Raw genomic sequence first — 26,581 nt, 5'->3', positions numbered from 1 at the left:
GGACGCCGGAGGCTGAGGCAGGAGGACCACAAGTTTGAGGCCAAGCAAGACACGGTCTCAAATTTTTAAAAAAGGTTTGGGGTGTATCTCAGCGGTGGAAATCCTCTGGGTTCAATTCCCAGTACCACCACAAACAAAATGAAATGAAAGAAGTGTAACCTACAGTCGGGTCGCTTGGCACTGATGATAACCAACCACGACGCTGCGCACGTCCGTGCTCCACTGTGCATCTGATGGTCATGTTGAGCGGACTCCTCCACTTATTACAAACAAGTTTATGGTAAAACAGTGTGCAGGTTCCTCCAGCAGCACCCCCTCATCTCCTCTTCTTCTTTTATTTATTTACTTTTTGTGCTGAGGATTGAACCCCAGGGTGCTTACCCATTGAGCCACATCCCAGCCCTTTTATGTGTTTTATTTAGAGACAGGGCCTCACTGAGCTGCTTAGGGCCTGGATAGGTTGCTGAGGCTGGTTTTGAACTCACGATCCTCCTGCCTCAGCCTCCTGAGCTGCGGGGATGACAGGTGTGCCCTGGCTCTCTCCTCCTGAGTGCACAGAGACCACGCGGACAACTGATCCGCCCCACAGCCCGAGGGTCGGCGACAGGAAGTCTCTGATCTCAGCACAACCAATAAGTCAGGCACACATTTGTCAAAACACACCCATCATCACAGCAGCGCCGTGTGCTCCGATCTGGAGACCTAAGTGGGACCCGGGGATCTGCAGGCGCCGCCCCTTCCCCTCCTCTGTGAATCACCTCCCCGGGAACCCAACCCGGCATTCAAGGTCCCCACCAGGAATGCTCCCAGGCTGGGCTTGGGAAATGCTGCAGCCATGTCCTAGGAGGGTCCAGGTTGCAGCTCAGACAGACTGTCCACCGACTATGTGACCCCAAGCCAGCGACTTCTCCTCTCTGAGCCTCTCGTGACCGATGTTCCCGGGGACGCGGTCCTGCCCACAGGGAGCGTGCAGGATAGGGTGGATGGCAAGACAAAGGTGTGAGAGTGGCTGTGGGGACATACACAGAGCACCCCTCTGCCCGGTCCTGTCCAGAATACCAGGTGACACTCAGCAGACAGACAGACCCCGCAGCAGATGGAACCCAGCACATTACTAACCTCCCTTAGCAACCCATGGAGAGAGGGCACCTTCCTGACCAGGTGACCAACAAGAAACCCAGAGACACCTGGGCACGGTGGCACATGCCTGTCATCCCAGCAGCTCGGGAGGCTGAGAAAGGAGGATCGAGGGGTCAAGGCCAGCCTCAGCAACAGCGAGGCCCTCAGCAACTCATTGAGGCCCTGTCTCTAAGTAAAACACAAACTAGGGCTGGGGATGGGGCTCAGTGGGCGAAGGCCCCTGGGTTCAATCCCAAGTACTCTCCCCCTGCCCGCTAAATAAAAAAGAAGCCCAGCTCCAGGCTCACGTGGCTGCGGGCAGCGGTGGCAGTGGTGTCCAAGTCTGCAGCTTGTCTGGCCTTTGGTGCCACACGAAGCACTGGGCTGTCTGGGGGTACCTGCAGGCTCCTTCCCTGAGTGACACTGTTAAATGGAACAAACTGAACTAGGAAGGGTAGAAGAAGGGCCCAGTGTGGCGAACTGGCCAAGGGCACAGCTGTAAGAGGCATGGGGACAGCCGCCGGCATGCGCCTCCCACTAAAGCGGCAGTGACAAGACCTGGAGGCACGTCCAGGGACTGCCCTCGCGCTTACATGGGCAATGTGAGACAGACACCGCGGCAACTGAGATGTGACGCGGGGGAACCAGGTGTTGGCCCTACCACTGCCATTTGTCACCTACAGTAAAGATGTGACTTTTTCCCCCAAATTCCTGGGCCCCCAATTAACAACCCCTCGGGGCCAACAGCTGTGGCCCTGCCTCCTCCTCCAGCCCACTGCTGCCTGTTCCCAACCCTGGCCACGAACTCAAAGAGTGGTAGGGACTTAGGAGGCTGAGGCAGGAGGATCTCGAGTTCGAGGCCAGCCTCAGCAACTTAGCAAGGCCCTAAGCAAGTCAGTGAGGCCCTGTCCCTAAATAAAATACAGAATAGGGCTGGGGATGGGGCTCTGTGGTCGAGGGCCCCTGAGTTCAATCCCCGGCACCAAAAACAATAACAACAAAAGAGCGGCAGGGATTCATCCTGGGAGTGCTCCATGGAGATTCTGAGCCCAGCTGGGACGCTTCAGTTTTACTTAAGAAGCAAACGCAGACAGCAACAGCCAGCGATTGGGCAGGGAACACGCCTGCCGTTCAGCTCAACGGTGCCAGCCAGTGGCCTTGGGTGTTTACAGAACAGCAGGGATCGCAGTGAGGGTGACCTTGGCCACAGATCCCACACACAGGCCCCCAGGGGAAGTGGAGGGAGACTCTGTCTCAGTCGTCAAGGGTGGGCCGGGAGCAGCCCAGGCTGGGGGACACAGCCCTGGTGTGGGGTCAGCTGGCTCGGGTGTGCACACGCCTCTGCCCCAGAAGCCCTGCAGTACCACGTCCACTCTCTGGGCCTCGGTTTCCCCATCTATCTGATGGTGCAGCACGTCTCACCAGCAGGGCTGCAGATTCAGTAGTAGGTGGGGGGGGGGGGTGGAATGAGCCTGTGCACGGAGGCGAGCACCACCTACGGCTAAGCCCCCAGCCCCGAGCCACGCCCCCAGCCCTGGGGCCGAGGGTTTAAAGAGCACAGACAGTGTCCCTTCCACATCTGCCCAGGGGGATCACCCCTGGGGCAGCTCCTCCAGGCTGCGGAAGAGGGAGAGGGGCACAACATCAGGTCCAAGTGCCCGGGGCCCCGGTCACGCCATGCCCCAGACAGTGTGGGCCTGGAGCACCAATGCCCACAGCTGTCGGGACCCCCACGGTGCAAGTGCAGGTGACCCCCCGCCCTGAAGTTCAGTGTCCCCACCTGAAAATGGAACCCACTTTACCAGGCTGTTCAAAGGGCTTGGTGACTCAGGGTGGCAGCAGGGGGCAGTGGGCACCTGGCATTCCAAACACCCTGTCCCCAGTGTCCCCAGTGTGTGTGTCCCACTGTACCCTCCCCACTGGAGAGGACTCAGCCCTCTACGCTCCCCAGGCTCAGGACCCATCCAGCTGCCCCACTCCTGCAGGCAGGGGCTTCTCAGCAAGGGACCTGGGGACCGAGGGCACGGTGAAGGGCTTGGAGAGCTGGCGCAAGGTGTGTCAGGGACGAGCCTCGAGACCGGGGACAGGTGGACATCAGCAGCCTCCGTTTTCTCTTCTGTAAAATGGGCTCAGCTGCATGACTCTGAGGGCTGGGGCAGGGCGTGGCAGAGGGGCCAGGTGCCTGCCGCTCCTGACCTCCCGCCGTCTCCAGAGCGCCACCAGTTACACAGTCCAGCCATGATGAACCCAGACCCGACGTGGAATAGGAGTCGCCACCCCGTAAGTCACAGGATACAACTCCAGGCGGCAGGGGGCTCTTGGGTCCCATTAGTTACGTGGGGACCAAAAAGTCGGGGAGAGAAACACCTAGAATGTAAACCAGGGCCTCGTGCTGCACCCACCCCGCCCCCAGTCTCCTCACAGACGGCGAGGTGAAGCGAGACCAAAGAAGGGACAAGGAATCGAGGTGGTTTTTAGAAGGGCCGCGAGCCTTTGGGACCTTGGGCCCCAAGGGCTGAGTCAGTGGTGGCCTGGAGCGAGCAGGAGGGGTAACCTGGGCAAGGTCACAGCCCTGGCCTCCTGCCACCAGCTGCTGGCCGGTCCATGCTATGACCAGCTCAGGCAGGATGTGGCTCTGGTCAGATCCCGTCTGGGCCGGGAGCTATGTGACCCTGGACAGGACACTTGGCCTCTGTGGGCCTCGGTTTCCTCGTCTGTAAAATGGGAGCCGTCAGCAGCATGTGGCTTTGGTGAGGGCTGAACAGACGCTGCAGGCAGAGCTGCCAGGACCGGGCCGGGCCAACGGGAGGCACTCTGTGTCCTGTCACCATCGTCACTGTCACTGCCGTGACTGCAGGTGGAATGTCCCTAACACAACCTGAAAATCAGTCACATGAACCTTTCTGAGCACTGATGTGACATTAGAAAGCTTCCAATTTTGGAGCATTTCAGAGTTTGGAGTCAGGGATGCTCAACCCCTAAAATCTCTGTAAATATCCCAAAATCTGGGGAAAAAGAGAAACCCGAGACACTTTGGCTGCAGGCCTTTCTTGACAAGGGAGACTCAGCCTGCATTTGGATTTGGCTCCCTCCTGGAGTGTCCCTCGTGGGACAGGCAATGCCCACCAGGCGCAGAAGGTGAGCACGGGGTCCTAGGGAGCCACGGCGGCTGGCGGGTCTGGAGCAGGAGACACGGGACGACTGGGAGACGGCGTGGGCCTGGGGGCCAGTGCCCACCTTGGAACATCTCCCTGAGGTCTCCACAGGCTTCCTGTCCCTGGCACTCCTCCAGGGCCGCTGGACACAGCCACACTCCACCCCCACCACCTCCAGCTGTCCCTGCTTCTTGGGTGCCAGGCTGTGAATGCCGAGTAGGCCACACGCTGTGGGGCTTGGGGCAGCCCGTGTGGCCTCAGCGCACAGGCGGATGACCCGGAGGCCAGGAGCCCGGCAGGGGTCATAGGGGACAGAGGCAGAGCCAGGAACACCGATCCCAAGGCTAGCTTCTACCCTGCTGTGTCACCTTGGGAAAAGTCCCTTCACTCTCTGAGCTCCAGTCTGCCCATGGCACAGCGGGTCCTCACTGCCTGTACATCTCGGGGGTGCTGGAAGGATGCACCCCAATCAGACAGCAGTGGCTGCCCAGGGCTGTGTGGCCCAGGAGCCTGGCCCTGTGCGGTACCTCAGGGGCAGCTTCCCGGATCCTCTGTGAACCCGTCCTCTCTGCTCCCGTTTCAAAGTGGTCGCCGGCTCGGCCACAGCCCAGGTCACAGGCGCACGGGGAAGGCCCGAGTGTCTCTGCAGCCACGTCTCAGCAGAGGTGCCCTGTGGATGGGGCGGGCAGAGCCCCCACGCCGCCTGCCCTGGGAGTTCAAGGCCAAACACACACACACAGTGCAGACTGCTTAGGGCCCCTCGCTCTTCCAACCGCCCTCATGTCTGGGGACAGTTCAGTTATCACAACTCACTGTCCCCAGCCCCCGCTGCAGAGCCTCATCCAGCCCACATGCCTGCAGGGCCACGGCTCGGAAGCCCCCATGTAGCCCGGCGCTGGGCCTTTGCAGGCCAGCGCCCCTGCCCCGGGCACACACTGCCCAGGCATCACTCAGTGCCACTAACCCCAGGGCCACCCAGTAATGATGCAGGCAGAGCCCTGGCGCCCAGAGCCCGGGCCTCCCCACGCCCATCGCGGCCCCGCTCTGCAGAGCTGCCGAAGGGTCAGCGGCCAGCGACGCGCTCCCTGGGCACTGGGGACCCTGCCAGGTGCACAGCCCTGGCCCCTCCGCGCGGTCCGCCAGCCCGGGCACCCACTTGGTGAGGTCGGGGCTTGCTCTGCTGGCTTGCTCTCATCTTCCCCAGGTGGAGATCGAGGTCCAGTGAGGTGTCCCTGCTGCCAGCGCAGAGGGCCACGGACCTCGAGGACCGCCCCCAGCTCGGGCCTTTGGGAGCCGCCCCCGTGGCGTCTTCCCGGCCACTTCCTGCCCAGCTCCTTGGCTGCCAGAGCGGCTGGGGCAGGAGGTGGGGAGACGCAGCTCCCTGGCCCCCGGGGGAGGCTCCCCGAGAGGGACGGCTGGGGGCTGGACCAGGGCACCACCGCCCGGCTGCCCCCTGCCTGCTCGTGTCCAGTCAAGCAGGAAGGAGGCCCGGCCTGGCGCAGGGACAGCGCCTCCAAGCAAGCACAACAGGGTGCCGGGGTAAGGGGCTCAGAGCCAGGAGCAGGCACATCTGGGCCTCAGTGTCCTCTCCTGGAAATCGGGCCACAGCACTCCTGCAGGGCGGGAGGGAGAACTCAGGGGCCAATCAGTGAACAGAGAGCCCCCACCAGGCGCCTGGCTCCTGTCCCGCAGCCTCACAGCCACAGGCTGTGATCAGCACTGCTACACACCCCACTTGACAGATGAGGAAACTGAGGCTCACAGAGGTACACAGGTGGGTGGCCTCGGACCCACAAGTCAGCACATCTCATTGGAACTCTGCTTCTGCAGAGCTGTGTGACCCTGAGCAAGCTGCTTCACCTCTCTGAGCCTCAGCTTCCTCAGCGTGAAATAGGGACACAGAAACTAGAGAGGGGAAGTCCCCGCACACAGAAAGTAGCACATGCACCCCCTGCTCCAACAGCCTCCCCTGAAACCAAACCAGCCGGGAACACCTGTTACCTGTGGACCCTTCCAAGCACTGGGTGCAACATGCAGGAGGCCCTGCAAAGCCCCCAGAGAGGGAGAGACACCTGTTCAAGGTCACACAGCTGGTAAGTAACTGAGAGCAGGGCTGGGCAGGAAGAGGCGACACTGAACCTGAGCAGGGAGCAGCGGCAGCCCGGACGGGGTGAGGGCCACACTCAAGCTGGACAGAGTCTAAAAGAGCAACCACCAGGAGCTGAACCCAGGGGCCCTCACCCACCGAACCACACCCCCAGCCCTATGTTGTATTTTATTTAGAGACAGGGTTTGAGTTGCTCAGGGCCTCGCTGTGGCTGAGGCTGGCTCTGAACTCGCCATCCTCCTGCCTCAGCCTCCCGAGCCACTGGGATGGCAGGTGTGCAGCACCGTGCCCGGGTCATTCTTAGATGTCTTAAGACTTAGCTGAAAAAGTGACTCACAGACTCAAAGAGTTCCATGCTTGCTTAAAAGGAAACCAAGAATGGCGCTCAGTGTCTGTTTTAAACTTTAAAGCTCAGTTCTTCAGCCACGCCCCCCACACTGCAAGGCCCCACCATGCGCAGCTCCCCAGGAGCCTCCCACGATGCCCCAAACTGGTCAGAGCTTCCCCTGGGCTCCCAGGGCACCTGCTCCCGTCCTGGTTGAGCTCCCTTCAAGGTAGGAACTACTGTATGTCAATGCCCAGCCTGATTGGTATACAGCAGGTACTTAATAGATCTTTGCAGAATCGACCTGAAATACAGGAACGGCAGACTGAAAAGCTGCCTGGTCAGTTTTTTTCTGTCTTTAGTTCAAGGCTTTCCCGTGTCAGCAAAGGTGCTGATGAAGGTCACCATTCTGTCTGCACACTAGGCAATGGGCTAGCACCCTACAGGGTTTTGAAAGGGAAGCTGAGGCCCACACAGGTGAAGGGCTCGCCTTATGCACCAATCAATCATTATGTGGCTCAAAACTCCCAGTTCCTTCTCTCAATGATCATAATAAAGTCCCACATGAAAGAGAATATTCACAATACATGTCTAACAAGATCTTTGTGTCCACAATATATAAAGAGTTCTGTGGAATCAATAAAAAGGGCAGGCAGAGCAATAGACAAGGGGGCTATTCTGAAGAAATACTTCCTAAAGGAGGTTATCCAGGTGGTCAATAAGCACAAGAAAGGGTGTCTGATCTCCTTACTCATCAGGGAAATAAATTAGAAGTACCTGGTGGGATCTATACATCTGAATAACTAAAACAAAACCAAATAAAGCACAATAGCAATCATTGGCAAAGGTGGGATACAAAACTTTCAAGCTCTGCTGGTGGGAGGGTAAAACCTGGCTCCATCCCTTTGGAAAAATTTTTTTTGGGGGGGTACTGGGATTGAACTCAGGGGCCCTCAACCACTGAGCCCCGTCCCCAGCCCTACTTTGTGTTTTATTTAGAGACAGGGCCTCACTGAGTGGCTTAGGGCCTCGCTGTTGCTGAGACTGGCTTTGAACTGCAATCCTCCTGCCTCAGCCTCTTGATGGGCTGGGATGACAGGCGCACACCATTGTGCCCAGCCCTTCGGAAAACTCTTTGGCAAATTCTCATGGAATCCAGTGATTCCCCCCAAAGGGGACCTGTCAAAATTCCTCAGCAGCACTGCTGACAACAGTCCTCCACTGGGGACCACCCAGACCCCCACCCACAACAGAATGGGTGTCAGTCAATAAGAACAGATGGCTGTCTGCCCCTCGAGGTCAGCCAGGGCAGACACCAGGAGCAGCAGGAAAAGTCAACACAAGACCCCAACGTGGGTTCCCCGTATAAGGAGAAGCGCAGGCAGAAACGGCCCTGGCAGGGAGGTCACGGTGGCAGTCACCCCGGGGGTGTGGCGGAGGGGCGGGGCCAGGGTCTCTGCTCAGATCTGAGCGCTGGTCACCTGGACACCCGCATCTTCGGGCTGCACTTTTCTGCATGTGTTTGACTTCAATCAGCCCAAGAGAGTCACTGTGTCAGCCACCACCGAGGACAGGCCCTGAGGCGCAGGCCACCCGGGCGCCACGCTGCTGTGGGAACACACGGCCCCTATCATCCCCTCGCCCCCACAGGCCCCAAAGGTGCACGGAGACCGGTTCCCGTGGTGCCACCCACCCCCGCTCCTGGCACCGACCGACGCACACTCCATAAACCAGCGGCGACGGGGCGGGGCTGTCTGCTGTCCCCTGCCACCCCTCCGGTGCAGGAACCCTAACGGGCTTTTTCCTGGCGTGGGCCCGCCGGCCTCTCGGGCTCGGGGTGGCGCTGCAGCTCCGGCCTCTGCTCCCGGCCCCGCTGCCCCTGCCCACCAGCCCCGGGGCCCGCGGAGGCTCCCTGCAGGTGACCACCGGGGCCAACTCCAGCCCCAGGGGTGGACCGCCGCCCTTGGCGCCCCCTTGGGTCCCTGCGGCTGCAGCCACCTGCACCTTCCTGCTCAGGCCACCTCCTCAAGGCAGCTCGGTCCCTCTTGCACCCCTTCCCAGTCGGAGCAGCGGCGCCCGGGGGACCTCCCCTCCAGCCTCACAGCGGGGTGTCCGGCGCCCACCGACTCCCCACTGGCCTCCCTGATTCTCCCCGTCGCCTCAGTCCATGTCCCCGGCGCAGCCAGAGTGACCTTATGAACACGAAACCGCGCCCTCCTCTCGGGACCACCCCGTGGCCCCCGCCTCCCTCCGGAGCGGCCAGCCCTCCCCCCCGCTCAGCTCTGAGCTGCTCCCTCTCCAGGACCCATTAGGGCCCCACGGTTAGGGCCCCACGGCCGCTGACCCTGCCTGAAGGACCTTCTACCCTGAAGGACCTTCTACCCCCGCCCAGGGTTTCCTACCCTGTTTGCAGTCCACTTTGGACTCCAGGTGTGGACTCGTGACCGGGGCCTGGCCAAGCACACTCCCAGGAATGGATAAGTATGGCCCCAGTGAAGTCCATGAAAGCAGCCTGAAGACTGTCCCAGGACCTGGTAGGGTGGCTGAGCAAGGTGACAGAACTGAAGACCTGGGGCCAGCTCTAATCCATTCCTGCCTGAGAACAGAGCCAAGCCAGAAAGGCAGACCGAGACAGAAAGCCCTGACGCTGGGTGGGCCCCTGGATCCAGCCATACCTGACACCATCCCTGGATGTTTTATTATAGGAAGCAAATAAATTTACTTTTGCACTGAATCATCCTCAGAAGCTGGGTTTCTATCTCTGCTAATCAGAAGTACCAGCCTACTGTATACAACCTCCCCCCAGCCTTATCTTGGGGTGCTGGCCACCTCCTCAAGCCTCATCTTCTCCAGGAAGCCTCCCCTCGATCCCAGCTAGATTAAGCAACCCTTGCCGGTGGCCCCTTGCCTACCCTTTGCCATCCTCCATGGTGACTGCAGTCTGCCCTTGGCTTCCCTGGACTGTGATTCTCATTGGCTGAGGGCTGCATGGTCCCTTTCCCAGGTTTCTTTCTTGGACTCCCACATTCCCCAGCCCAGCACACCCATAAGCATTCATGTTTTATTTGGGGGGCTGCCTCACTGATCCCCAGGCTTCCGCAGATATCAGGGAGTGGTGGAAAGAGAGTGGATCTTATGGAAAAACAGACCTGAGATTGGATTCCCCACCTAAAAGCTCTGTGACCTTAGCCAGACCACTTAACCTCTCTGGGCCTCATTTTCCTCATCTGACCTTGACAGCACATCCGAGCAGGACAGTGCCTCCTGGATGCCAGCTCCTGCCTGTGCTCTCCTTTCTACTGCACTCTGCTGCAGGCCTGTCACCTGCCTGTGGAGGACACACTCTCCAGTCTTCTTGGATCAGTTTCCGTGAGCAGAATGCAGTTGACCCCATGCCCAAGGGCCGTGCTGAGCCCTGGCTGGTTAGAGGCTCAGACACCCAGATGAGCACAAGACTCCAAGTGGGCAGTCATGATTATCGGAACTTTCAAGAAAGACTGAGAGAACAGCTCTCCTCCAGTAGAGCCGGCTAAACTGTGCGCCTGCAGCGTTTTACACTGATTCCTCGCTGGCCTCCTGATTCTCCCCGTCTCCTCAATGCACAGGCAGAGTGACCTTATGAACACAAAAGTCACATCTTCCTCATCCTCCTCTCCGGATCCTCCTACTGCAGAGCATTCCTGAGAATAAAACTACCATGGAAACATGCCCATCAGAGACAGTATACACAGGAGCACCTTGATACAGCTATACCTGAAGGTGAAATGCCTTTGGACTTTCCATTTATTAGAACCAATGAATTGTTTTCTTTTCTACCTGAAGTTGTTTTGAACTAGACTACCTCTCCTCACAGCCTGACTAATCCAGGCACATAGTAGGTTCTTACTGATTTGAGCATGTTTACCACTTAAAAGGTCTTCTCCCAGGCCCCAGCATGATTTTTACAAAAACCAGCCCTGACAAAGCTCAGAGTCTTCTTGGAAGAATCGGGGCAATGGCTGGGGTCAGCTAGCACTGTCAGTCCTGCCCTAAGGAAGTGAATTTGAGTTTCAACACAGAAAACTGACTCCAGAATCTTTTTACAAAAAGGTCAGAAGGTCACTGGACATTTTTTGGCTTAGACTAACTTCCTCCTCCCCCTCCCCCAATGGCAGTTTATGGATTTTTTTTTTTTTTAATTACATGAGCGCCCACTTCTCTGCTGTGGCTGGTTTTCAATGGCTCAGGACCAGAAGGTGAAAAGCTTGGCCAAGAAAGTGAGCAAGTAATAGATACTTGCTGGTTACAGCACTCCCAAAGGGGCCACCTTTTCTGTGGTCTGTGCCAGGGGCATTAGATTGTCATCCAGTGGTGTTTTGGGTGTACTATCGAGGGGGACAGGACTTAGGTGCGTTTAAGAGTGTGATTTGTCGGTCCCACTCCTGGGGTAGCACCCCTGGGGCCCCAGGATCCTGCCGCATGTGTCTTCCCCTCCACCCCCGGCCCCACAAACCAGGGGCCCTCTTCCTCCTCATTTGCTCCTGGAAACAGGAAAAGCAAGATTCTCAAAGATTTCAAGAGCTGCTCGGAATAAGAACACTTAGCAAACCACAGAGGCGCCCCGGGGAGCGGGAGGCAGGGACAGATGGACAGATGGACAGCAGACACCAACGGCCTCTTCCTAAAGGCTCGGGGCCTTCAGGTGCCTGGCCTCTCCCGGGGAAGCTGAGTCCACAGATTTGCCTGGTCTCTGCCCAGAGGCAGCTGCTACGAGGAAGGTCCCTGCGCTTGTCTGCACCTCGGTTTCCTCATCTGTGGAACGAGAAAGAACGATCTGCTGGGAAGGACTGAGCGTCCCCAGGAGTCAGGGGCCACACGGTGGTGGCATCTGTGACGCTCACCACGTCCATGAGAAGGTGGCCAAGATGGTCCCTGCTTTGTGGGCAGGAAGCTGAGGAGAGAAGAAGCCTCCTCCCCGGGTCCCCGCATGTCTGACCCGGAGGCCACTTTCTTCCCACCCCCTCAGGCCTCCTGTCAACTGTCCCTGTCCCAGGTGGGTCTCGAGGGCATCAAGAAGACAGAGAGACTCCTGCAGGCGCCCGTCTGCTCAGGAGTGGCCAGAGGCATGTGAGAGAGGCTGCGGGGCAGGGGACAGCCCCACTTCCTTGGAGTCCTGACTACCTCCTCTCCTGGACTCTCCGTGTCCCCAGTCCTACGTGAAGAGGGTCCCAGAGAGCAGAACCCAAGGGAGGACAGTGGCCTCTGCTCCCTGCAGTGAGGGGCACACGGGGACGTCCGCCAGGACCTGAGCTGCCACCTTCTGGTGTGGGAGCAGCCAGCGGGAGCCGTCCTTTCCCACCCACCCTGGGGAGGGCTTCCTGGGTGGTCAGTGTCATGGTTTGGATATGAAGTGGCCCCAGAGGCTCCTGTTAACAGGAAGTGACTTGATTAGTGAAGCTGTCACCTCATCGGAGCATCCCAGGTTGACTGGGTGGGACCTGGAAGAGCAACGGATCAGCTGTCTATGGATTAGGACTCGGGAAGGTGGACCCCACATGAGCCTTCCCTCCTGCCCAGGGAAGAGGAAGGGCCTCCCTAGGGAGACAGGAAGCTGCACCCAGGAAGCCCTTGCAGGGTGTGGGCATCAGTCAACGTCAGCTGCGGTGACCTTGACCTTGACACCAAGGTCTGCTGGTCCCTGAGCGATTGCTGACACCACTGCTCCACCCCAGGACCCCTCCTGTCTCCACCCGAATGGTTAGGTCACTAAACAGCAAGGGCTCCGACTTGCAAGACCATGACCAGCACTCCCCACGGCCACCTCCTTTCCCTCCCCATTGTCCCTCCACCAGGGACAATGACACTGTCTATCACACACTTCCTCTTCACACCCATCTGTGTCCCTCACAGCTCCCTAAGGGTAGGGACAGGGTCATCTTGCTCACTGCTATATTCCAGTGCCCTGCAAACACAAGGCGCTCCCCATGTGCAGCAAGAGACCCGGATGGGTCCTCACAAGACCCCACAGAAGGTCCCTGTTTTCCAGGCGAGGAAACTGAGCACCAGAGAGGAAGTCATGGACCAACGGTGACATCCATTTAAAACGAAGACGCAGGGGCTGGGCGGGGGCTAGTGGGAGAGCGCCGCTGGGCACTGCGAGGCCCTGGGCTCCGTCCTCAGCACCACGTGAAATAAATAAATTAAATAAAGGTATTGTGTCCCACTACAGCTAAAAAATTGAATATTAAAAAAAAAAGATGCAAAGAAATCAAAATGGCCAAAGGCCAGGCCCCGCTTAATGGTAAGACCCAGACTCGAACCCAGGGGCAGGACGTGGGTGCCCGGCTGGCACCAGTGAGGGAAACCCCGCGTCCCAGCGGGCTCCGGGCGTGGGGCTCGGGCAGGGCCGGCATCTCGGGGCCTCAGCTTCCCACCTGCAAAAGGAAGGAGCCGGGTCCCTTTCCACCCTGTTCCCCCCAAAGTGTCTTAGTCAATAAAAAAAAAAGCATGGGGCACTGGGGACTCCCTGGGCACAGGGCCACCCTGCAAGTGTGGCTGGCCAGAGCCTCAGAGCAAACCTGGCAGCTGAGTCCTCTGCTGCCCCCTGGGCTTCCTCTTCCTCCCCAGAGCCCGGGGCAGGGGAGGCAGAACCAGGGCCCAGCCTTCACCTGGGCCTCCCCTCGCTGCCTCCTCCCGCACTTCCAGGGGCACCTGACCGTCCTGGACACATGAGGGCCCGCATGGGCTGTGACCGGATGTCACTCAGGAGCTAACGGAAGTGGGAAGGATGGGTGTCTAATAGAGAAAGGAAGGGCTGCGCTGGGCGGAGTGGGCACGGGCTGGGGTGGGAGGAAGGGGAAGTGGCGGGTGGGGAGGAAGGAGAGGAGGGACAGAGATGGGGACAGACGTGGGAGGGGAGCAGAGACAGATGAGAGGGACAGGCCAGGAAGACAGACGGATGACAGCACCAGGGAACCACAGAGATGAAGGCCAACAGAGACAGACCGGGGGACAGAGGTGGAGAGGAGAGGGTGACAGAGGGACAGGAGAAACAGGACCAAGAGACACACAGGGGCAGGGGACGGGGTGGGGGGCAGGGCAGCTCCCGTCAAAGCGCAGGCCCCATCAGTGGGCTCCGCCAGGTCACAGGCAGAGCCCTGTCCCCACCCCAGGCTCCTGGGCTCAGGGGGCGGGACATCCAGAGCCAGGTCCCACTGGCCCTACACAGAGCCTCACCCCTGCCTCAGGCTCCCCGAGGACCACCCTGAGAGCCGGCTGCCTCCAGACCCTGGGGCTCCTATTTACTTTGTTAAGTGGATCCCCATTTCTAAAACAGATTCCAAAGGACACCCTAAACCACTGGCTTCAAAGAAAACAAAGGGCCCTAATTAAAAAGTCACCACAAATGATCCCCAAGGAAGCAGCCTCCAGGACCAAGAGCACCTCCAGAGACTGTCCCTGGAAGTCATCAGAGGGCGGCAGCGGGGGACTCTTCCTGGGATTTCACACTTCACAGGGCACGAGGCGCTCCAGGGCACACCCCAGGCCTGGCCTGGCACTAGCAGCTCTGTGGTGGCTCCCTGGCCTCTAGTTCTGATGCCCGCCACCAGCAGTGTGCACCAAGAACTCTGCGAGGCCCACCAGGCCCCGCTGCTCACATCCCCCAACGCCTGGGCCTGTGTCCCCTCCCTCTGAGGAGCCCTGCCTGCCCTCCTCTCCCCCGCCAAGCCCTCCCTGCACATCCACAGCCACCTCCAGGAAGCCCTCTGTGACAGCTCCCATCCACACGGCAGGGTGGGACCCCGCTACAAGCCCCACATCTTCTCAGGACACAGCTCGGTCCCCAGGCTCCCAGGGCGGTCTGTGTGGAGACGCGTGGCCTAACTGAGCCAATGGGTGAGTGCAGAAGCTGAGGGCACCTGCTCTCAAACAGGAAACAAAACCCTCTCTGGGTTCTGAAAATATTCCTGGCGGACGCTCCTGCCCGACACAAATCAGAGGGCCTGGCCCAGGGCAGCCTCAGCCACTCCATGGTCCTTGGGCTCTGAGCCAGTGACCAGCTCCTGGCGCTCCCCCCTGGCAGCAGACAGAGAGCCATCGCGAGCTCAGGAAAACCCCTGAGGACCCGAGCACCCAGGAGACACTCAGACACTGACGGCCATCACTGACAATGCTCACCACTGAAAATCCACCAGGCCACAAAGTATCATAACTTGAAGAGACTCAAGAGAGATCAGAACAAGGGCTGGCAGACTTTTTCTGCATAAGGCCAGGCAATAAATATTTTCAGTTTATGCATTTGATGGTCTCTATTATAACTAGGGTAGCTCCCTGCCTCATTTGTAAGGGAATATGTTCCAAGACTCTCAGTGGATGCCAGAAGCTGTGTCTAGTACCAAATCCTATACACAGCGTGTTTTTTCCTATATATACATACGTGGGATAAAGTTCAGCTTATAAATCACGCCCAGTAGATTAATAATAACTGATAATCAAATGGAACAACCTGCTGTAATGAAAGTTTGTGCTGAGGGGCTATCACCAAGTAAAACAAGGGCTGCATGAACCCAAACACTGTGATACCTGGACAGTGGATTGAATAGCTGAGATGCCTACCAAGTCACTAACGGGCAGGCAGCATATACAGCGGGGATACACTGCACAAAGGGATGATTCATGTCCTGAGGGCACATGTTTTCATCATACTACTCAGGAGGGTGCATGATTTAAACTTACAGTGTTTATTTCTGGAATTTTCCATTTGGTAGTTTCAGACCATGGTTGACACAGGGTAACAGAAACCACAGAAAATGAAACCACCACAGATGGGAGGACTGCTGTATTCAATTGTGCTGTCGTAGCACAAAAGCAGCCATAGGGAAAATGTCACAAACAAGCATGGCTGGGTTCCAATAAAACTTTATTTATAAAAACTGAAGGTGGAAACCCATCGATTTCTAATCTAGGTCCTGTTTCAAACGCGGACTTTAGACAAACAGGAACAGGGAAACATGATCTTCAGCCTGGCTCCAAACCTACTATTCAGAACCTGCACCATAAAAGATCATCAAAAAAAGGAATCTTGTGTGCACATGAAGATTTGAGAGGCCTTAGACCCAGCTTCCTGGATCAACAGCTTGGGTCAGGGGTGTGGTCCCCGTTCTCCTCGACAATCAGCCTCTCCTGGACACTACTCCAGAAGACTGCGACCTCACGGCCTCCTCAGTCTCACACCCCAGCCTGTGGCAGGAACCTCGCCCCACAGCCTCACCCACAAGCCCTGCCGAATGCCTGGTGTCCAAGGCCCATGCCAGGTGCACGAGGCACAGCAGGGAGCGCTCACACTAGGGAGGGTGTCACTGCTGCGGAGCTACGGGACGGACGCGTGCAGGTGCCCACAGGCAGGCAGCCGCTGGAGCCGGTGCTGGGGACAGACCCGGTGCTGCTGTTCACAGCAGCCAAACTGCGGAAGCAGCCTGGTGCCCATCAGTGGACGACGGATAAAGAAAACGTGGTCTACGTCACTCTGGAGTGTGGTCCAGCCACAGAGGAAAACGGATGTCACTGGATGGCACTGCAGAACACCCGCAGGTGAACCAAGCCCAGCTCGGAAGGTCAAGGGTCACATGTTTTCTCTCACAGGCGGAAGCTTGAGAGGAAGGAGGAAAAGTGGGGATCTCACGGAAATCCAGGGGAGGTCAGCAGAATGAGGAAAGGGACAGGGCGCGGGAGGCCAGGAGGGAGGGGCAGCACAGGGAGTGACAGTGGCCAAGTTACATTGTGACCCTGCGTGCCTGTCGGAGTGTGACACAGTCCCACGGTTAGGTAGGACCGCGATGCACACACAAATGTGGGGAGGGGGAGAATCCAGGTGCTGTCCCAACAGGCCTGGGTGACCTCAGGAAAGTGACCTGACTGCTCACCCCCAGCCTCAGCTTCTGGGAAATGGGCAGGTAGGTGACAAATGCCTCCCACGGCTGGCTTGTGAGGACAGAGCAGGGGAGGGGACAGTGTCCTGGTGGCTGTGCAGGTGGGACAGATGGGATCACACATACCCGCTGCTGAGACTCACCGCGAGGAGCCTCGGCAGGCCCCAAGTATCTCCCTGTGAGTGAGGCGGGGACCTGGACCAGGGAAGGTGGGACCCTGGGACCCAGAGAGCCTGGGAAGGGGACAAGCTGCCCCCTGAGGGGTTCACAGTGGCAGCTGGAGCATCGGCAGGCCTGACAACCTCGGGGCCCGGGAAAGGCTGAGGAAAGGCGCTCTGGGAAAAAATCAAAATTGGTGATAAAAAAAAAAAAAAAAAAAAAAGTTGTTTTGAAAGCACTGGAGCCTGGAGCAGTGGCCTCAGGTGGGCCCCAGGCCATCTCAGAGCCCTGAAGATCCCTATCAGGCCAGAGGGCCCTGGGGCCACCGCCATGCATGTGACCAGAAGGAAGGACAGGGATTGTGGGGGGGGGGGTGGACATACAGGCTGGACAAGAGCCACGCTGCAGGCCAAAGCAACCATTTGCAGGTAGGGAAACTGAGGTTCAGAGGATGAAGCACCTTGCTCCGGGCCCACGGCGGGGGGGGGGGGGTTTGGAAGGAAGAGTGAGGCCCTGATTGATTCCAGCAGTGGGGAGGGGGAGCATCGGGGGAGTGCAGACAGACAGACGGACAGGGAGCAGAAGAACATTAATAAATAATATAACAACCACAGACGTTTACGGAATGGTTTCTATATACTGGGCCTTATGATGGGTCATCCCGACAGACTTTGCTTTCAAATCCTCTCTCACTCCCAGCTGGGTGACTTTGCACCAATCACTTAACCTCTCTGTGCCTCAGTCTGTTCGTCTCAGAGGACTGCTGGGAGAACTAAACAAAGTACCTCAGTGCCTAGGCCAGCGCCTGGCACCCAGCGAGCCCTGTGATAGCAGCTGCCTTTTGACAGGCGGGAAGCTGAGGCTCAAAACGGACAGGCTCAAGATTCCAAAGAGCCTGGACCCCAGGGCCTTAGCTTCCTCCTGGCATCAGAGTACGCGCTTTGCCACCGTCTGCTCCCATCCCACATCCCCAGGAGGTACTGGTACCTTTATTTTGCAGAGAACAATGTGGTCCCCAGCAGGATGCGGGCTCCTGAGCGGAGCAGCAGGTTCTAACACAGGCCTGCGTCCCCTCGAATACCACCCACCCTACTCGCTCTCTGGCCACAGCAGCACTCTGGGTCAAAAGTCCGGTCGATGCAAGAATTCACTTGGCAGACGGGCTGGCCGCCTGCCACTAGAGCAGGCAGGATCGGATGAGGCGTCCCCTGAGGCCAGCAGCCCAGACGCTCCCCGGGCGCATGGGCACAGCCCTCCCAGCTCTCCCCTGCAGTTGCTGGGGCCTGGTCCGGCTCTCGGGGCTGCTCTGAATGAATCACCCCCATGATCCTCCCTAGGTTGCAGCCGGGGGTGCAGGAGACCTAGGAGGGGACGAGCAGGGGGGCCCCTGGGACCTCTGGAACCGCCCAGGAGGGAGGATGTGTCTGCACACAGCAAGGGACCTGCGGGCAGCAGGAACAGGCAGCAAGAGGGCCAGCCAGGGGCTGCTGCCTCCCAGGGAGCCTCCGCAATGCCATATGGCCAGCGAAAGCCACCAAGCCACACCGGAAACCCAGAAAGGCACATTCTGATCACTAAACCCGGCTGAGCCATACTGGACCTAGTGCATTGGCTCCAAATTCATGTGCTGAGCCACACGGACAGTGTGCTTGGCCGGCCTTCCTGGTCCTCAGGCACCCTCACATCTGAGCGCTAATAGGCCCATGCCCATTCCCCAGTGGACACACTGAGGCCCAGAAAGAGGCAGTCCCTTGCCCAGGGCGTCCTCACTGTCATCTCCCTAGATTCTACATGGCTTGCTTTCTTTTTTTCCTTTCTTTCTCTCTTTCTTTTGGTACTGAAGATTTAACCCAAGGGCATATTATCACTGAGCTACATTCCCTAACCCTTTTTATTTTTTGAGACAGGGTCTCACAAAGTTTCTGCAGCTGGCCTCAAACTTGGGAGCCTCCTGCCTCAGCCTCCCCAGCTGCTGGGATCACAGGTGTGCACCACCACAACTGGCTTGATTATTCTTTTTTTTTGGTACCCGGGATTGAACTCAGGGGCCCTCAACCACTGAGCCCCATCGCCAGCCCTATTTTGTATTTTATTTAGAGACACAGTGTCACTGAGTTGCTTAGTGCTTCGCGTTTGCTGAGGCTGGCTTTGAACCCTTGATCCTCCTGCCTCAGCCTCCTGAGCTGCTGGGATGACAGGCATGCGCCATCGCGCCCAGCAATTATTTTCTTAATAATGCTCAGGAATTGAGGATTCAAAAAGGGCAAGATTGCAGAGCTGAATACAAGCAGGCAGCGTGGACACGGTGTCCCTCCCAAATACCTGGCTGGCTGCTGGGAACCTGGATGGTGAACAGGGGTGTTGGTTTAAGTGACTGACTCGGCTGACAGCAGGGTGACCCTGAGGAGAACTGACCACCTTCAGGAAACTTATTCCTCCATGAAAACGCAGAGTCTGACCTGAACCCTTCCTCGCCTCACTTGACGGGAAGAGCACAGGGACTGGTGGGGAACAGACACACTGAGAGGGGAGGGGGGGGATCTGTGGGGCCGGCACCCACACACACGTGTCTGGAACTGCTCATCTCCAGCCTGGGGTGGCACCTCTAGAAACAAGACGTGGGCCCCTCTTGGGGGCCACCTCCTGTGGCCAACGGGGGAGTCACATTCAGAGTGAGCACGGGGGTCCACCTATGGTACAGGCAGGACCAGGCTTGAGTTCAGGGCCGAGAGACAGGACTTAGATGACAGGCTAGGAAACCCAGCCAGGGTCTCCTGGTCTCCATAAGCCTCAGCTGTCGGGGGGCCCCAGGATGCCAGGAGAGAAGAGATCTGAGCAGTTCCCATGTTCCCTCACCCCCCCTCCCACGTTGTACCCCAGGTCCTCACTCCCTCCTCGAGAATGAGCAAGCACTGGCTCTAACTGGGAGGAATGGGAGCGCACATATATCTCACTTAATCTCTCTGCACAGGCTTCAGCCAGACATCAGGCCCACATTCTAGGTGACAGGCAGGACATCCCTCATCCTGCTAATGAGGCACTTAATGGAATGTGAATTAGAAAATAATCTATAACTAACACATCAAAGTCAGTAATGTCAAGGATTCTGACTGCTTAAGAGACTAAATTTATTTAAGATTCTCAGAAACTTCGTGTGCTGCTGGAAAGAATGTAAAATGGTGCAGTCATTTTGGAAAAAGTGTGGCTGTCCCTCAAAAGGTCAGTCACCCTATGACCTAGCAATTCCACTCTGGGGTTTAGATACCCAAGAGGATTGAAAACATGTACACACAATGACTTATACATGAATGTTCACAGCAGCTTTGAACAACCCAACTGTCTGTTAACTGATAAAGGGACAAATAAAAGATGGGTAATAGCAACACGATGAAATATCATACAGCCATGAAAAGCAACAAAGTACTAAAACAAGAAAAGCAATGAAGTACTGCTAAGGGCCACAATGGGATAAGCCTTGGAAACATTATCCCAAGTGGAAAGCACCCATCCCAAAAGGCCACACAGTGTTCACTCCATCTATAGGGAATGTCCAGCACAGGCAAATTCAGACAGAGAGGAGATCGTGCTTCCAGAGATAAGGACAGATGAGCAGAGCAATTATTTTGGGGATGATGAGACTGTGGTTAAATAACATGGTGGTGATGGTTGCACAACTCTGTGAATATCCTAAAACCTGCCAAGTGCATAATTGAAAAGGGTGGACTGTATGGTATGTATTATATATATTAAGCAAATAAAAGCACCATTGGGGTTTGATGGGGAGGAATGATGCATAAACGAGGGGACAATTCCTTTAGAAGAGGCGACAAACCCAATTTTGCACTCACGGAAATCGATGCTGGGGATGGGGATGACTCACCCGGGCCACATCACTACTAGACCAGGTTTTCACACCTGGATCTGTCCAAACTCAGAGGTCTGGCCTAACCATCAGGCCACCCGACTGAAATGAAAGGCATATGGGACAGGAGACAGGAAGGGGGTCCGCAGCCCAGTCCAGGAGAGACTCACAAAGGAGCTGATAAGGAGGGAAGGGATGTGCTGCCTGCCTCTATGCAGATGGGGTTCAAAGCAGGAAGCACTTGTCAGGGCACAGCCAGAGGAGACTTCCAGGAGGCGGTGTTGTCCAAGGGGGCTTCTGAAGGATGAGGAGGAGTTCGCCAGCCCCTTTCCCAACATCCCTACAGCACAGGAAGTCAGGAGGAGGACGGTGAGCGTCACCTCTCTCTATCCCACCTGTGAGTCCTAGGGCTACAATCATGTGACCTTCCCAAGCCTTGGTTTCCCCATCTGTAAAACGGGATGGGGCACAGTGATAGGTATAGTGCCATTTAAGGATTCCATCCTCCCTTCGAGGGGGATGGGCCTCTGAGTGGGAAAGTCAGACCTTGATCTCTGCTCACATAATAAATGACTTGCCAGGTCAGGAATGCCAGCCTTGGTGACCCTGTCCCCCTCGCTCTGCCACCAATCCCGCCTTCAGGAAGCACCTCTGTCAGGCTCACAGCGAGAGGGAGAGGCTACCCGGGACTTGGATAGGGGGTTTCCTCCGGCCAAGTTCGGGACCCCCCTCGCGAGTGACCTCCGAGTCCACCAGGGTTCCCCTTCTCCGAGCTCGGCGCTCCGCTCCCCAGCCAGCAATTTCCGCCCCCCGCGCGCCTCCACTTCTGCCCCGCCGCGCTACTCGGCGGCCGCAAGTTAACTTCCACGCGCCCAGGCGGCCGCCTGGGGGTCCCCGCGCGCCGGGGCGGGGCTGGGGACTCCGAAGGCGGTGACACGCCACTGTCGCGCCCGCCCTCCGGCGCACACACGGAGCTGAGCGTCTCCCGGTCTCTCCGGGGCGGGGGCGCGGTGGCCTGGGCCCGCGTGTGCCGCGCCCCGCGGGAGGCGCTCGGGTAGCCGGGAGGGTGCGGAGCCTCGGACGCCCGCGCGCCCGCGCTGCCGCCTCCCGGCTCGCAGCCCCGAGCCCCGCAGCGAGCGGGGCCCGGAGGAAGCCGCGGAGACGGGGCTCCCGAGCCCAAGGCCGACCCGCCCGCGCCCCGCTGCAGCCCAGGCCCCCGGCGCCGCCCGGGACCACCTACCGTGCCAAACGCCGCGCCGCTGCCGCGCTCTCCCAGCTCGCCAGCCGCCCCGCCGGGGAGGGGCTGGCGCCCGCGCGGGGCAGGGCCGCGGCGCCGTGACGCCACGAGGGGCGGTCCCGTCGCGGCCCCGCCCACGTCAAAGCCACGCCCCCAAGCCCGCCTCCCGAGCGCTCGTAGCGCAGAGGAGTGTCAGGGGCGGGCCTCTGCCCTCTCGGCCGGGGAGCCGGTCTGCAAGCTGTTGCGTCCGCAGCCAGCTCAGCGCCTCTACCTCGAGCGACGGGGAAGGATCACCAAAAAGTGGTGTCGAGGAAAACACTAGAGCCAGACAGGGTGCGTTTGTGCCACTGTTTGTGTAAAACAGAAATAAAAGAGGTCGGGTTGAGAGGAGTAGTCATAGCGTCAGTGGTTACAAGGGAGGGGCGACGTTACCCAAACATCCTCCCGCCCCACCCTCGCCCCAAGATTTGGCAAATTTGGGGTGTTGCAACTGGAGATGTGGCAAGGGGGACTACTGACTTGGAGAGGATAGAAAGCCTGGGTTTCTACAGTGCATAAGACAGCCCCCCACACACACACACACACACATACATAGAACTATCCAGCCTAAAACATAAATAGTGCAAGAGTTCAAGAAACCCTGACATGCAAGAATGAAATAAAACTCGTGGCTAGCCAGGCGTGGTGGAGCACGCCTGTAATCCCAGCGGCTGGGCAGAGGGAGGAAGATTGCAAGTTCAAAACTGGCCTCAGCAACTTAGCTAGGCCCTAAGCAACTTAGAGAAAACCTGTCTCAAAATAAAAAATAACAATGAAAGGGCTGGAATGAGGCTCAGTGGCTAAGTCCCCTGGGTTTAATCCCTGGTTTAAAAAAAAAAAAATCCATGGGGCTGGGGATGTGGCTCAAGCGGTAGCGCGCTTGCCTGGCATGCATGTGGCCCGGGTTCGATCCTCAGCACCACATACAAATAAAGATGCTGTGACCGCCGAAAACTAATAAATAAAGGTTAAAAATTCAAAAAATAAAAATAAAAAATAAAATAATAAAATAAAATTAAAAAATTTAAAAAAAAAATCCCGGCTGGTAAATCTCAATTGAGCCTAACTAAGATCTATAACTCCTGTGTCTGTTTTCATCTGCAAAATGGAGAAAACAATAGACTTGTCAATGCATTATATGTATATCCACTGAATGCCCGATGGAAAGGAGAGAAAGGGATACATACTAATTTGTCACAGTAGACCTTTCTTCTCTTTTAACTTTTTTTTACCATATGCATATATGTGTATATTACCTAAAGTGAATTTCTGTGATAATAAAACACACATGCACACACAAAATCAAGGCACACAGACAGTAATTTGACCACGTGTCCAAACTCATTCCTGTGTCCCAAAAACAGCGCCTGCCGTGTAGGAGATGCTCAGGTTGACAAAATGAAATCCACTGCCTCCAGGGAGCAGGTCATTATTGGTCTGGAATCAATAAAAACAACATCATATAGTATTTATTGAGAGCATATTAGCAACTTCCTGTGCCTGATCGATGGGCACACACCTTAAAAACTAACAGGGAATCTTTTATCATGTTGTTTTGTGGGTAAAGAAATGGAGATCAAAGAAAAGCGGTCAGAATGAGGGTGTTTGTTTAATAGCACTGCAGTAACAGCATTTGCTGGTCGCCTCGATGCTGGAGCTGAAATTCAGCAGATAACAAGGGGAGTGGAGCCCTGCCACCAAATGGGGGAAACTGGATCCTCCAGCAAGACATCCCAGTAAAGTGAGCAGTGCACCAGTCGAGGCTGGAGCCAGGGGACCTGATCCAGGGAGAAGGAGCCAGGGGTGTTTAAACTGACGCCTGAGCTTGGGTGTGGGTGGATAGATGCAGGTGCAAAGGCATCGCAGGAAGGAGGTGAGCAGGAGGACTTGCAGGAAGTGCAGAGTGGACAGGATGTGGTAGAGGTGAAAAGAGATCAGAGGGGTCTGCACAGCTGGATGCCGCAAGGCTTCATGGGCAGGGGAAGGAATTAGGGCTTTATCTTGCAGCCTAGAGAGACAAGGGAAGGTGTTCCTGGGGAAGGGTGTGGTTAGCTGTGCTTTCTGCAAAGACCCCTCTGGCTGCTGCATGGAGAAGCAGACAGGGAGATGATTTGGGAGGTTGTTGAAATAATCCGCGGCAGCCGGGTGTGGGGATGCATGCTTGCAATCTCAGCGATTCAGGAGGCTGAGGCAGGAAGATCTCGAGTTCAAAGCCAGCCTCAGCAACAGCGAGGTGCTAAGCAACTCAGTGAGACTGGGAATTGTGGCTCCCTGGCTCCGTGGTCAGGTGCCCCTGTGTTCAATCACCAGTAGCAAATAAAAAGATAAGAAAGAAAGAATCCAGGGCAGGTTAGCCAGCCCAGGGAGGGATTGAAGTGTTCTAGTTCCAGAGATGTCTGGAAGACAGAACGGGCAGCTGTCAGCATCAGGGCAAAGAAAGGTGGACCAGAATGGCTCTTTGATGTCTGAGTTGGGGCTTCTCCTCCCAGACCTCCAGCTCAGCCCACCATGCGGGACTCAATCTGCCTGTCAACTCCTTGAGGAACCCTAACCTCCCCCACTCACACATGGATTAGACCCTGGACCACACAGTCCAGGAATTTGATGTGACTTCAAGGAAGATGAAAGAGCTCCTTCCTGTCTGCATCACCAGCCCGGCGACACCCAGAATGGGGGCCTCCTCCGTCCTCTCCCCCAACCTGTTTCTCCAGATCGCAGACACTTAGAAGTGCTTGGCACTTAGAAGGTCCTGGATCAGTATCTGTCAAAGGCATGAAGTATCACTGTAGCAGAAAACACATCAATTCTAAAACTCGTCCCGGCTCGCATGTTCGAGAAGATGATGCAGATGCTGTTTCAATAACTACACTTGCTTTATGCAGTTACTGTGCACTTGACTCTTGAGTGTTAGGGTCAACCTGATCATTGACTCTTCTCTGCTGCTTCTGAGGATTTATGACCATCTCTTCCATCGAACAGGTGGAAAAACAGAGGCTCCATCAGGAATCTGAGCTTGGGCCTCTTTCCCCCCGTTTCCAGCACATTGGCTGCAGGAGGTGGCTCCACAGTGGGCAGGAGGTGAGGGGAGAGGGAGGTGGACTCTCTATTCCTAGCTGGATATCCAGGTTGTCACTCTTGGATCCTGGGTATCAGCCCCAGGGGATAGGTTGTCCTGGCAACGTGACTCTCAACAAGATGCCCATCCCTTTAGAATGCCCGGGGCACCCCAGAACCACGGATTTCCCCTGAAACTCAGCTGCTGTGTGTCCATCAGCATCCACTGTCTGTTCAGTAGTGGTCAGTGCCACTGATCTCTTCGGGAGTGGTCCCCTTGTCCCCGTAGCCTAGGCACACACTGTCCTTGGGTCATACCTCAGTGCCTGAAAGACTGTGAGTGGCCTTCTCTTACCATGGATAGGAACGGATGTCCTGTAACTCCGATACTTTGTCCTCCCAGAGGCCTGTCACTCAAAGATCTGGGACCTGGGAAGAGAGCCTTGAGACATGGCAGCATGGAGCTCTGAGGCCGGTGTCCAGGGCAAAGTCCCTGCCTGGGCAAAACCACCGTGGTGAAGCTCCCAAGAAGGGGGACATGTGGGCACCTGCAATCCCAGCTCTTCCTCCAAGATCTCCCCCAACAGCACTTTATTTGTTTTTAGTTGAACACCTGATGAAATTGAAACTGGAAGTTTTAGTTTACGGCAAGAATGTTACTGATCTTTGGTTTCTGTAGCTCGGCTTCAGGTGGGAGCTGGTCCCATATTTCTTTTTTCTAATGTATCTCCTTTTTTTTTTCAATACTTTATTTTTTATGTGGTGCTGAGAATCGAAGCCTGTGCCTCACGTGTGCTGGGCAAGCGCTCTAGCTCTGAGCCCTGGCCCCCTCCTTTTTTATCACCCCATATTTTATACAGATGGTGGGTTTCGTGGCAGCCTGCTCCCATCTACATAAAACATCATTTGCTCAATTCCCTGACGCCTTCCTCTCCCTGCCCTCTCCCTCCCTGCCCCCTTCCTCCATCATAATGGTCTCCCTGCTGCTTTTATGGTATCCCTTTTTTTTTCTCCTTCATTTCCACAAATGAGGAAAAATAAACAACATAAAGATAATTTTCTGATTCTGACTTATCTCACTCAAAATCATGTTCTCCAGTTCCATCCATTTTGCTATGAATGACCTAATTTTGTGCTTCCTTATGGCCCAATAAAACCCCATTCTGGCCGGGCACAGTGGCGCATGCCTATCATCCCAGCAGCTCAGGAGGCTGAGGCAGGAAGATTGTGAGTTCAAAGCCAGCCTCAGCCACAGCGAGGCCCTAAGCAGCTCAGTGAGACCCTGTCTGTAAATAAAACACAAAATAGGGCTGGGGGTGGGGCTCAGTAGTGGAGTGCCTCTGAGTTCAATCTTTGGTACCATAAAAAAAAAACAACAGAAAAACCCCACCCCCATTGTGTACGCACACCACATTTTCTTTATCCATTCACCCCGTGATGGACTCCTCGGCTGGTTCATACTTTGCCTACCATGATTTGTGCTGCTATTAACATAGGTACTCTTGTGTCCCTGTAGTAAGGTGACTTTAATTCTCCAGGGTAAATACCGAGGAGTGGTACAGCTGGGTTATGTGGTGGCTCTATTTTCCAGCTGCTGCCATTTCGAGGGCTGGTTG

At 56.6% G+C, this 26,581-nt stretch overlaps 1 protein-coding gene across 1 annotated transcript in view; it reads right to left on the bottom strand.

Annotated features, from left to right (window-relative positions):
* Tpst2 (tyrosylprotein sulfotransferase 2) overlaps nucleotides 1-21,956 on the bottom strand; it is a 43,265-nt gene extending 21,309 nt beyond the window's left edge. Inside the window, exon 1 of the mRNA XM_046427261.2 lies at nucleotides 21,876-21,956. The gene's annotated coding sequence lies outside the window, so the exon portion shown is untranslated. The remainder of the gene's footprint in view (nucleotides 1-21,875) is intronic.
* Between the last annotated feature and the right edge of the window lie 4,625 nt (nucleotides 21,957-26,581).

This window comes from Marmota monax, unplaced genomic scaffold (genome assembly GCF_021218885.2).
Source record: "Marmota monax isolate L192 unplaced genomic scaffold, Marmota_monax_Labrador192_F-V1.1 WCK01_AAM20220418_F8-fsc00177, whole genome shotgun sequence".
NCBI classification, from domain to species: Eukaryota; Metazoa; Chordata; class Mammalia; order Rodentia; family Sciuridae; genus Marmota; species Marmota monax.
This window is presented reverse-complemented; position numbering and strand designations above follow the sequence as displayed.